This window comes from Catharus ustulatus, chromosome Z (assembly GCF_009819885.2).
Source record: "Catharus ustulatus isolate bCatUst1 chromosome Z, bCatUst1.pri.v2, whole genome shotgun sequence".
NCBI lineage: Eukaryota > Metazoa > Chordata > Aves > Passeriformes > Turdidae > Catharus > Catharus ustulatus.
This window is the reverse complement of record NC_046262.2, coordinates 50135517-50146911: the sequence shown is the minus strand read 5'-3', so window position 1 is coordinate 50146911 and position 11395 is coordinate 50135517. Positions and strand designations below refer to the sequence as shown.

At 46.4% G+C, this 11395-nt stretch overlaps 1 pseudogene; it reads right to left on the bottom strand.

Annotated features, from left to right (window-relative positions):
* Positions 1–2403: 2403 nt before the first annotated feature.
* On the bottom strand, positions 2404–10896 carry LOC117010489 (annotated as a pseudogene).
* Positions 10897–11395: the final 499 nt, after the last annotated feature.

Sequence of the window (11395 nt, the reverse complement as noted above, 5' to 3'; positions counted from 1 at the left end):
GTTCTCGCAGAGACCCACACAAACGAAGGTGCTGGTTTGAATTTTTTATTTTTTTTATTTTTTTTTTAAGGAAGAAATGAATCAGTTATGCAAATAATTACCTCTAAGGACCTTCCTTTAGGCAGCTTCCTTTAGAACAGACAAAAACCAATTGATGGCTGATTTTTAATATTGACACATTGTCACACCAGTGAAAAAGTTAGATGTGCTTCTGTGAACACACAGATAAGACAAACAAAGCTCAGGAAGCTCTCTTTCCCTTCTGTCCTGAGCACAGGTACCAGGCCATCCGGATGGGCTCTGCCACAAGGCTGGGCCCCTTCTCAAGAAGCTCACCGGGCCCCATCCGGCACAGCTGGGTCCCCCTGCCCTCAGCTCGGCCAGACCGGGCCCGTGGCTCGGCTGGAATGCTGCTGCTGCTGCTGAGTTTCACCAGGAACCGCCGGGCAGGGGCAGCAGGAGCCATCAACCCGCGGGTGCTGCTGCATCGCACCGGCCTGGCTGCTGAGATCCTGGCCTCCCCCAGCGCGGCCAACGAAGAATCCTCCATCGTAAACAGCTCCGGTTGGACCCAGCTGGGATCTCATGGCCCTCTGCAGGCCTTGGGCAAAATATGAACTCTCTCACTGCCCAGATGAGACTTGCAGACCTTCAATTCTCTCTCGAGTGAGAGAAAAGTGAGAAAAGTGAGAAAAGTGAAGACAGAGAAAAAACATGAAGACACCAAGGTCAGTGAAGTACAAGTTCCAAGACAGCAGGGACTGAGGCAATGCCTCACTCATGGACTGAAATTCTCTTGTAAGCTGTGAAGAAGATATGACTGATCAATCAGACTCTTTTTCCCCTGTAACTCATGGAATGCATTTTGGGGGGGATGAAGTCTTCTAACCACAGCCATAAGCAGAAGCACCAGCACCGAAGTAAGTAGATGTTGAAGTAAATGTTAATCCAAGAGAAGTTTGAAAGGAAAGAGAGAAGAGTGATGAAAACCCTTTGACCCCAGGTAAGAAGAAGAAGAAGATCTCTGTTCTAAGAGATGGAGATGATCTCCAATGTAGGTGAAGAAAACCTTTACTCAAACAGTTTCATCCTTAAAAATAGTATCCAGTAAGTTTGACATAGCCCATAAATTCAGCTGTGGGAAGGCTGTGAAAAGATGGGAGGGACTTCATGATTGCAGATTTCCCAGGAGGCTGCTATTTGTGGAAATTGAAGCCACAAGAGAATAGTTTTTGTGGAGAAGTTTCCATAGACTGACAAAAGAGACTTACCTTCCTAAGTGATCTGAAGAAAGACCATTCTAGATGTGACAAACTGACTGAATTGTTTCTGTGCATTGTCAGTGAGAAAGAAAAGAGAGTACGGGGAGCAGGGAGGAGAAGTGTTCAGAAGGTTTTGTTCTGATTGTTGTTATTATTTCTTTCAGTTTCTGGTAATAAAATTTTCCTTTTTACCCTTTAAAGTCTGAGCCTGCTTTGCCTTCCCTCCTAACCCTATCTCACAGCAGGAAATGAGTAAGTAATTCTAGTGGGTGCACTGGCAATTTGGCCAGCACTAGACCCACCACAGCTATTGGTGCATTGGCCGGAAATTTCAAATTGGCAAACTAAAACCACCACATGACATTGGTGTTTCTGCCCAGTTCAAACTGAAACTGCCACAACTATTTAAGCATTTTCACACCACTGCTCAAAAGAACAATTCAATTCTGATGGCACTGATTTAGACGGACTACAGCCTAAAGCATAAAGAAAAGATCACTGCAGACAAATTTTAATCAAATTTTGAGATTCAAATAAAACAATAAAAAAAGCAACCTGAAATTGGAAACAGTAAAAATTAGAAGCAAGCAAGAAATGGAGATCCTTGATGCACCAACTTCATGTCAAAGGGTGACATGGGCTATGTCACCTTCTGCATCGTGAATAAACTTTTCCACGGTTGAAGGACCCCACAGCGTGGCTGGTCTGCACATCAGAGAATGGGAGGTCACTGAGCCTCTCCCCAGAGGGCTCCCAACACACACCCAAAGCTTCTCTCCACCCAACCTTTGGTGCGAGGCTCTGTGCGAGTCTGGCAGCTGATAGCCTTGGGGCTCTTGTCTCCTCCCCAAAGGTCCTAAGCTTGTGCTTTGTGAATGTCCCCAGTTCCTGAGTTTATCTCATCCTCATCAGTGAAAAGCCCAGGGCCTCACACCAAAGGCCTATTCAGGATATGGTGGTATTCTGTGCAGCTACAGAACACAGTTCTAAAAATCCTTCAAGAAGGACTTTGTTTAAGTCAAAAATAATAATATTTCAGTCTCTGACACACGGTGAGAAAGAAAGCAATCTTCCAGAGGAGCTGAGGTTTCAGAAAATGCATTTATTTACAATCTTACTCTATAATCCTTTTCTACAATCCTACTCTACAATCCTACTCTACAATCGTACTCAACAACCCTACTCAACAATCCTAATCTACAATCCTACTCTAAAATCCTAAACTGGTGGTGGAGTAAATAGTCCAGTTGTGATTATGGCAGTCCCTTCTCCATCTTCATCTTCTTCACAGAAATGATCAGTGGCACCAGGCAGGGAGTAGGCTTGACTGATGATACAAATGGATGCTGCTCTCTGGAAAAAAGAAATCAAAACAACAATAAGAAGCAATGAAGCATGACTTTTCAAGCTCAGTGCTTCACAGGTTCAATAGGCATTGCACTCAGAAAGATGCAGCAAAAGCATGAACGGGGCCATCTGCACCTCTGTCTTCATGTGCAGGACCTTGCCATTACAGGCAAACCTCGCCCAGATTCCAAATCATCCATTTATTCTGGTGTCCACATCTTGCTGGGATTTTTGCCCTTCCCAGGCTCTGGAGATGGTGCTTTCTGTCCTTGGTGTTTCTTCCTTTCAGGAAATTCCAAAGACTCAAATAGGTGCTTCACTTTGAAAGACAGGCACTATGCTAATTTCCACAGGGAGACAGAGCAGTCTGCCTTTCCATGCCCTGCCCCTCCTGTGTTGGATGGTTCCTCCTTTCCCTTTCCTTTCCTTTCCTTTCCTTTCCTTTCCTTTCCTTTCCTTTCCTTTCCTTTCCTTTCCTTTCCTTTCCTTTCCTTTCCTTTCCTTTCCTTTCCTTTCCTTTCCTTGCCTTGCCTTGCCTTGCCTTGCCTTGCCTTGCCTTGCCTTGCCTTGCCTTGCCTTGCCTTGCCTTGCCTTGCCTTGCCTTGCCTTGCCTTGCCTTGCCTTTCCTGAACTTGCCTTTCCTGAACTTGCCTTTCCTTGCCTTTCCTTTCCTTTCCTTTCCTTTCCTTTCCTTTCCTTTCCTTTCCTTTCCTTTCCTTTCCTTTCCTTTCCTTTCCTTTCCTTTCCTTTCCTTTCCTTTCCTTGCCTTGCCTTGCCTTGCCTTGCCTTGCCTTGCCTTGCCTTGCCTTGCCTTGCCTTGCCTTGCCTTGCCTTTCCTGAACTTGCCTTTCCTTGCCTTTCCTTGCCTTTCCTTTCCTTTCCTTTCCTTTCCTTGCCTTTCCTTGCCTTTCCTTGCCTTGCCTTGCCTTGCCTTGCCTTTCCTTTCCTTTCCTTTCCTTTCCTTTCCTTTCCTTTCCTTTCCTTTCCTTTCCTTTCCTTTCCTTTCCTTTCCTTTCCTTTCCTTTCCTTTCCTTTCCCTTTCCTTTCCCTTTCCTTTCCTTTCCTTTCCTTTCCTTTCCTTTCCTTTCCTTTCCTTTCCTTTCCTTTCCTTTCCTTTCCTTTCCTTTCCTTTCCTTTCCTTTCCTTTCCTTTCCTTTCCTTTCCTTTCCTTTCCTTTCCTTTCCTTTCCTTTCCTTTCCTTTCCTTTCCTTTCCTTTCCTTTCCTTTCCTTTCCTTTCCTGCACTTTCCTTTCCTTTCCTTTCCTTTCCTTTCCTGCACTTTCCTTTCCTTTCCTGCACTTTCCTTTCCTTTCCTGCACTTTCCTTTCCTTTCCTGCACTTTCCTTTCCTTTCCTGCACTTTCCTTTCCTGCACTTTCCTTTCCTGCACTTTCCTTTCCTGCACTTTCCTTTCCTGCACTTTCCTGCACTTTCCTGCACTTTCCTTTCCTGCACTTTCCTGCACTTTCCTTTCCTGCACTTTCCTTTCCTTTCCTTTCCTTTCCTTTCCTTTCCTTTCCTTTCCTTTCCTTTCCTTTCCTTTCCTTTCCTTTCCTTTCCTTTCCTTTCCTTTCCTTTCCTTTCCTTTCCTTTCCTTTCCTTTCCTTTCCTTTCCTTCCCTTCCCTTTCCCTTTCCTTTCCCTTTCCTTTCCCTTTCCTTTCCCTTTCCTTTCCCTTTCCTTTCCTTTCCTTTCCTTTCCTTTCCTTTCCTTTCCTTTCCTTTCCTTTCCTTTCCTTTCCTTTCCTTTCCTTTCCTTCCTGGAGTCCTTCCTTCCTGGAGTCCTTCCTTCCTTCCTTCCTTGAGTCCTTCCTTCCTGGAGTCCTTCCTGGAGTCCTTCCTTCCTGGAGTCCTTCCTTCCTGGAGTCCTTCCTTCCTGGAGTCCTTGCTGGAGTCCTTCCTGGAGTCCTTGCTGGAGTCCTTCCTGGAGTCCTTCCTGGAGTCCTGCCTGGAGTCCTTCCTTCCTGGAGTCCTTCCTTCCTTCCTTCCTGGAGTCCTTCCTTCCTGGAGCCCTTCCTTCCTTCCTTCCCTCCTTCCCAGCAGGGACAGCCCAGTGGCTCTGGATCCTGCAGTTCCCTCTCTGCCACACAAGCTGCCAGTAACCCTGGGCCACTTCCTGTCAGCTTGACCATGCCAGGCAGTTCCTCTCAGCTGTTCTTGTTTGTGTGGCAGAAACCTCTAAGATGGGGTGGGGGCCACAAACCAGGGCCCCTCAGAGGCTCACACTGAGCTCACTACAGCCCCTCCTTCCCACAGCCAAACCTCTGACTGCTCAACCAGGACTGACTTCCTTGGGTTCTTCCATCACCATTTCATGCCTCTGGACCCCACATTGTTCCACTTCAATACTTTTGCCATTAGATAAAACTGAGCACATCACCAAATTACAAAACAGGGAGACAGAAACAGTCAGAGCACCTCTCCTCTGAGGACAGACTGAGAGTCCTGGAGTTACTCAGCCTGGTGAAGAATAGGCCCCAGGGAATTTTACTGACACTTTCCAAAACTTCAGTGGGGATTCTGAGGGAGTACAGGACCCCTTTTTTTAATTTGTCCAGTTACAATAGCATGTAGGCTAACATTTTTAAACAAATAGGGGATTGAGTCACAGAAGGTCTAAGGAAGAACTTGTTTACTGGGAGCATGGTGCAACACTGGCACAAGTTGCCCCAAGAGCTGGTAGGTGCCCCATCCCTGGAATAATCCCAGATCAGGTGGGACAGGGCTCTGAGCAACCTGATGTCCTTAAAGATGTCCCTGCTCATTGAAGGCCATTTGGACTAGATGACCTTTACAGCCCCTGCCAGCCCAGCCTAGTCTGAGATTCCTCACTCTTTTCCTTTGAAAAGCACCAGGATTGGAGGTGGGGAGCAGGGGGGCTCATCTGATGCCTTGGACTTCAGTGTAGAAGGAGCCCATCCCTCGGACACTGTTTCACCTGCAGCCCCTTTGCATTTTACCTGCAGGAGCTCCTTGGCAGACCAGCACCGCGCCTCGTCTGTCTGCAGGCAGCAGCTCAGGAAGTCCCGCAGCCCAGGTGAGAAGAGGTTGGGCTGCTGCAGCTTTGGCTTCCCTCCTGTGGCTATCAGGAGTTGAGGCTGGAGAAATAAGAAACACAAGGTTCTGCCTGCTTCTTTCACATCTGTAACTGCTCTCCCAGATCCCATTGTTTAACCTCCCCTCTGCCCTGGCATTTTCTGCCCTGGCACAGAGGCAGAGATGACTTTCCTATTCCAACAAACACCCAAGCCCCAAAGCAGCCACAGCTTTTCCAACATCCAGGGGATCTTGTCTTGGCAGCTGATTTCATTAACTGACCTAGTTAGTGGGAACTACAACACCAAAACCGCATTTGCTTCCCTGAGGATTCACACCAGCTTAACAGGATTTTCAAAGGAGGGACTTTCTATATTAAGTAACTCTACTGTTCCCAAGGGTTATTACATGAAAGGCATCTCTGAAGTGCTTGTTGGTCCCTTAAGCACAACTACTAGAAAACAAAACTCATCAAGCTTTTTGCATTGTTCTTGGTTAAAAAAGTAAAAAGCATGCAGAACTGCTTGGGGATTCTTTTGGTGATTGCTTCTTTTTCTTTTTTTCTTCTTTCTTTCTTATTTTTTTGCAGTTTTTCTATAAAATTAAAACTAGAAGGATTCAACCTCCATTATGAAGGATGTTTATCACATATCAAACCGTTTCACTGAAAAATTCCTTTCCTTCAAAAAACAGAGTTCCAACATTGTTCAAAAAGCAAATGAGAAATTTCAGGCATGGCTGCAGGCAAAAATGGCAAGTTGCTGAACTGGCTACCTGCCACTTCCCTTCTGATGCAACCAAAGCTACAGCAGATGCTGATGTGCTGAAATGCAGGGACATTTTAGAAGAGGACCTTGGTGGAAGTGGTGCCAGCAGATGGCAATGGGATTCTGTCCAGTGGCACACAGAACATGGGACAGGTGAGAAAGACAATGGGATTAGTAAGTATTTTTACCGTACCCAGACAGGAGTTTTATTCCAGTGAGGAACTTCTCCTTCAACCATTTCGATGCCCACAATTCCAAAGGACCATATGTCCACTTTGGGGCCAGTTGGTTGACCTGTCACCACTTCAGGTGCCATCTACCCCAAAGTGCTGGCCACTGAGTTCTGTATACTCTGCTCAGGGGTGAGCAGAGCAAAGAGGCCAAAATCAGCTGTGGAGAAAACAACACACCATGAAAGCCAGCTCAAATTAGGAAACTAAGCAAAAGAATTCCCCACTCTAACTTGAAGAATGTGCTGTTGAGGAATCTCCTGGAGAACTGTCCATTCTCAGTTTCCTTGGGGCTTTAGCCAAGCAAGTAGGGAACTGGCCACTTCCAAAAAAACCCCAGCTTTGGAAACTGCTCACAGCAGAGGTCTTTATTCCACTGAAGGTTTAGCTTGTACCTATCTCCCTCTCTCTGGAAGGGACACACACAGACCAACATCACTCTTGACTGCTTGTGGTTCCTTATGGTACCTCTGTGCACATTGCAACTGTGCCTTCAGCTCAAAGCAGGGGCCCCTGCACTCCCACCAGCACCATTTCTGGGGAGCTGGCACTCACTCAAAGCAGTCCCACAGCCCTGGAATGCCACCCCTGACCGAGAATATACTGACCCAGCTTGACAGAGCCATCGGTTCTGAGAAGGATGTTGTGGCTCTTCACATTTCCATGGATCACGTGGTTCATGTGAAGAAAATCAAGTCCTTTCAGGCACTGGGAAGGAAAACAGAAACAGGAGGACAAAAATTAGTGATGTGAGTTCATCACACAAGAAAGGAAACAACTCTAAATGATTCCCTTTCCAGGAGAATGGGGAGTAATGGCAGAACACAGTGCCATTGAGAGGAAGAGCTTGCTGCTCCAACATTAGCACAGCAGGACCTTCCTAAGCAAAGGCATTGTCAGCTTTTGAAAGGGCAACAGAAACTGCTGTTGTAGACTGTCCCCTGCAAACCAGCCAGAATAACTGCTCCTGCAGTGGACGGGCTCAGGAGCAAACAGCAATTTGGGTGCACTACTGTCCTCTTCAGCTGAGGACTGTGAGAAAAGAGTCACTCTATTTTCTTTGCTATTTGTTTCAAATCCTGCCACCAGCACCTTTGCTTTTACAGGCAAGGAATGCAGTGCAGACAGACTTGAGGTAAACATTTAGAGAGGTAGGGTGGAGAACAGCAAATACAGACAGAAGAGACAGAGTGAGAATTTAACAGCAGCAGATCAGAGTGCAGGAATAGAGTACAGTGAGTTCTGGGGCACTGGCAGACAATTCACTTGAGATGCTTTTACTTTCCCACAGCATACCAGCAACACAGAAACAAAGTTTGGCACATGAGAACTTTCCAGTTCTGAGCCACACTTTCCCAAACAATCCTGCCCAAGCCCTCGGAAGCACAGGTGAGATCCCTGACCTCCCGACTGATGGCTGCCATCTCATCCTCACATAGGTAGGTCTTGCTGATGGCATCACTCAGAGTGCCTCCATCCATGTATTCCACCACCAGCCAGAATTGCTTACCCACAAGGTAGCTGAAAGAATGAAACAAGGGTGTGGATATCAACGTGAATGATTACGTTTTGTTTGGAAAAGATAGGGGTTGATCCTTTTTTCCCGGTCCCTTGGTGATGAGGGCAGAATCAAAAGAATAGATATCCCCTCTAGACTGTGCACTGTTTGCAATCTATGCAGTTTCTAGGAGAATGACACATCTGTGAAAAACAGAAGTGTTAGAATGGCCAGCAAGTGAAAAATGCAGTTTGGTTACAGATCAAAAACTGTCACTCGGAGTGTTTCTGGAAAAAAAGCACCTAGTGTCCCTGACATGCACAGCAATGGAAAAGAGGGGACACAATCCAAGGCAAATCCTCGTTAGCTTTTCCACATGTAAGAAGACACTTGAAATAAATCAAGTCCCAAAACAATAGGGTGGCAGTGAATTCACATATATTTGATTTAATAAGTTACGGTTGATCCAGGATTTTGGACAATTTTCAAACTACATGTGCCAGGGAAGACTCGTGCAGACAAGATGCACTCTCCTCCCATTCACTGATGATGAGCAGAACAAAAATAATTTACTAATAATTAACAGCTCTATTTTCTGCCAGTGACCAAAATGGGTTTTTACGTTGCATGTTTGCAGTATGTAAAAAAACAGTCATGGGACAAAAGCACAACAACTCACCTGTCTAAATAGTTGACCAGGTTGGGATTACTGTTCATCTTCATGACCAGGAGTTCAGTGACTTTTAGTTCCTTTGTCCTCAGTCCACGGAGATTTATTTTCTTTATGGCCACCTAAAATGACATTGAAAATCAGTAACTTGAGAAGTTGGAGGCACAAGAATACAGCGCACATGGAGTGAGTGATTTCGCAATGACACAGCTGAGCTGAGCCAAAGTGCCTTGTGATCAGACCTTGGAGTAATTAGGAATTGATATTCCAGCAACCCATTTCTCTGCTCCCTTGGAGGCCAGATTCAGGACACGTGGCCACTGACATTTTGTGTTGTCAACTTGGTAAAAAAGATGTCTTAACTATCACCCACAAAGCTCTGACCACATTCTCTGCTGCTCTGTCTGGGATTCAGGAGTAATCCATGCCTTGCTACTCTGTGGCTATATCTGGACTATAAGCAGGGCTTAAGGCTTTTAGGGATGCCTTGCACATCTCTCCTTATGTGCAGTTTCCAAGTGCAGCATTGCAGGTGGCTAAGGAACTACCAGTAGCATTCAGATGTGTTTGCTGGCAGCCAGAAATGAGAATACAGCTCTGAAGCTGTAGCCCAAAGAGCAGTGAGCTGCTCTAAGGCACCATCTTTGTTTTAGCAACTGAGAGCAAGTGAGCATGGGCTTCTCTGAAAGGAACTGCTGCCCTCCTCGCCTTCCTTCTGGCAGCTGAGTAGGACAAAGCCTGTCCCAAATATAATTTGCAGGCTGGTCCCAGCCTGTGTTTCTTGTGCCTTTACTGCACAGCTCTACCTAAAGCTCCAGCTCACAGCAGAGGGCAAAGCCCTCATGTGCTGCAAAGCGTGTGGGGGCTCTTGACATTTACCTCTGTTCCTGCATCAGTGTTGAGTGCCCTACAAACCTCTCCAAAAGTCCTGGAAATAAAACAAAGCAAAGAAAGGAGAAGCCATTTAGAATTTGGAGTGAAAGCCAGCCCAGACACGAGATCTGTGCTGGAAGTGCCTAAAACCTGCAGGATGCAGGAGGGGTCTGCCAGAAGGCAGATGATGCATTTTCCTCTCAAGTGCATGGGCACTGGGCCTGTTCCTGGAGTATTGGGCTTTACTGCCTCAGCTCAAAAAGAGAGATTATTCTTTCCTCCCAGGTTGCAGTTTCTAAACTGTGCACTTCTTGTCCTCACCATGGAGCATTTCTTTCAGCAAACCCTTGGAAAGAAATGTTCCTGAGAACTGTTATCTCACAGTTATCATAGTGGATAGGTTGCTCTTTCAGGCAAGCAAGATTCTTCTCCTTTCATTATTGTGGCTGTTTGATTTGGAGATACTTAAAAATGCGAAGGAAATTAACACAGAGCTATCCCACACTTGAGAATCAAGGAGATCTTCCAGGCCCTGTTCCTTGCTGCAGGCAAGACCTTGGCAGCATGGAGATGTCTTTGACAATGCCTTCTGACCACGCTCACAAATTCTGACCTCTACTGAGAGGTGGGACACTTCAACCCCAGTGTCTGAACATGTTTGCAGGTTGTCTGACTTCACACTTGATAGACATTCTACCAGCAAATCACCCAGCCCATGGTTGTGTAGAAGTAACTGTGGTTGGACTCACCCGCTGCCAATATTTTCCAGTTCAGCGTATTTTGTCACAGGATTTTCCATGTTCACTATTTTCCCTGAGGGAAACAAAATGCAAGATGCTCACTTTAAAGCAGAGATCTCAGGTTCCAGAAGATAAAAAAGGCAGTCCCACTATGGGGGTCTCTGAGCCCTTTGTGGTTGGCTGGGTAACAACAACAACCAGACAGACAGCTCTGCAGCACAGATGGCCAACACACAAAGTGATCTTCTGCAGCAGCTCCTATAGGGAGTCCTAAATGTCCCTGTGACGCCAAACTGAGGAGGAACATTTGGTACAGCTACGCTGACACATGCACACAACACACTGTCCCTCAGACAAGACATACACAAGACCTACTCAGTAGCTCCAAGTGCTTCTCCTCAGTCTCCTGCTGCTGAGCAGCAGCTGTGTCAGTGCTGGAGATGAACAAACTGCCCGGGCTCCACTTCTCAGGCTGGGGAACAAAGGCTCCTTTGGACAATGCTGCTGCTGCAGCAGCAGCTTCAGTAACAGAGCCTGTGTAGATCTGAGATGAGCAATGAGTTTGTATCAGAAAGGTGGCTGGGAGAGATTACTTCAAGATCCCTTCTCAAATGCAAGCCCTTAGGAAGATGTTGTCAGCCACACGCAGGGTTCTTAAAATGGATTATTTGATGTCCACCTCTTAAACTGGGTGGGTCAAAACCAAAAGCTGGTTTTTCTCAAGTTCATAGCCAGACTCATGTTCCGTTTTCATGGATTTTCTGAAGGATGACTGCCACAACGACCATTCCACTTCCTCCTCAAGGGTTCCTTTCCCCCTCCAAGGCCTGCAGACACACTTGTTCAAATGTTCTACCTTCTCCCACTGAGTTCTCTTTTCCTTCACCATCTTTGGGACATGCCCAACCTGCAGCATCTCCTTCTGGGACAGCTCCTGTGCCTCACTCTGACCACGGGGCTCTTTGTTTCCAGTCA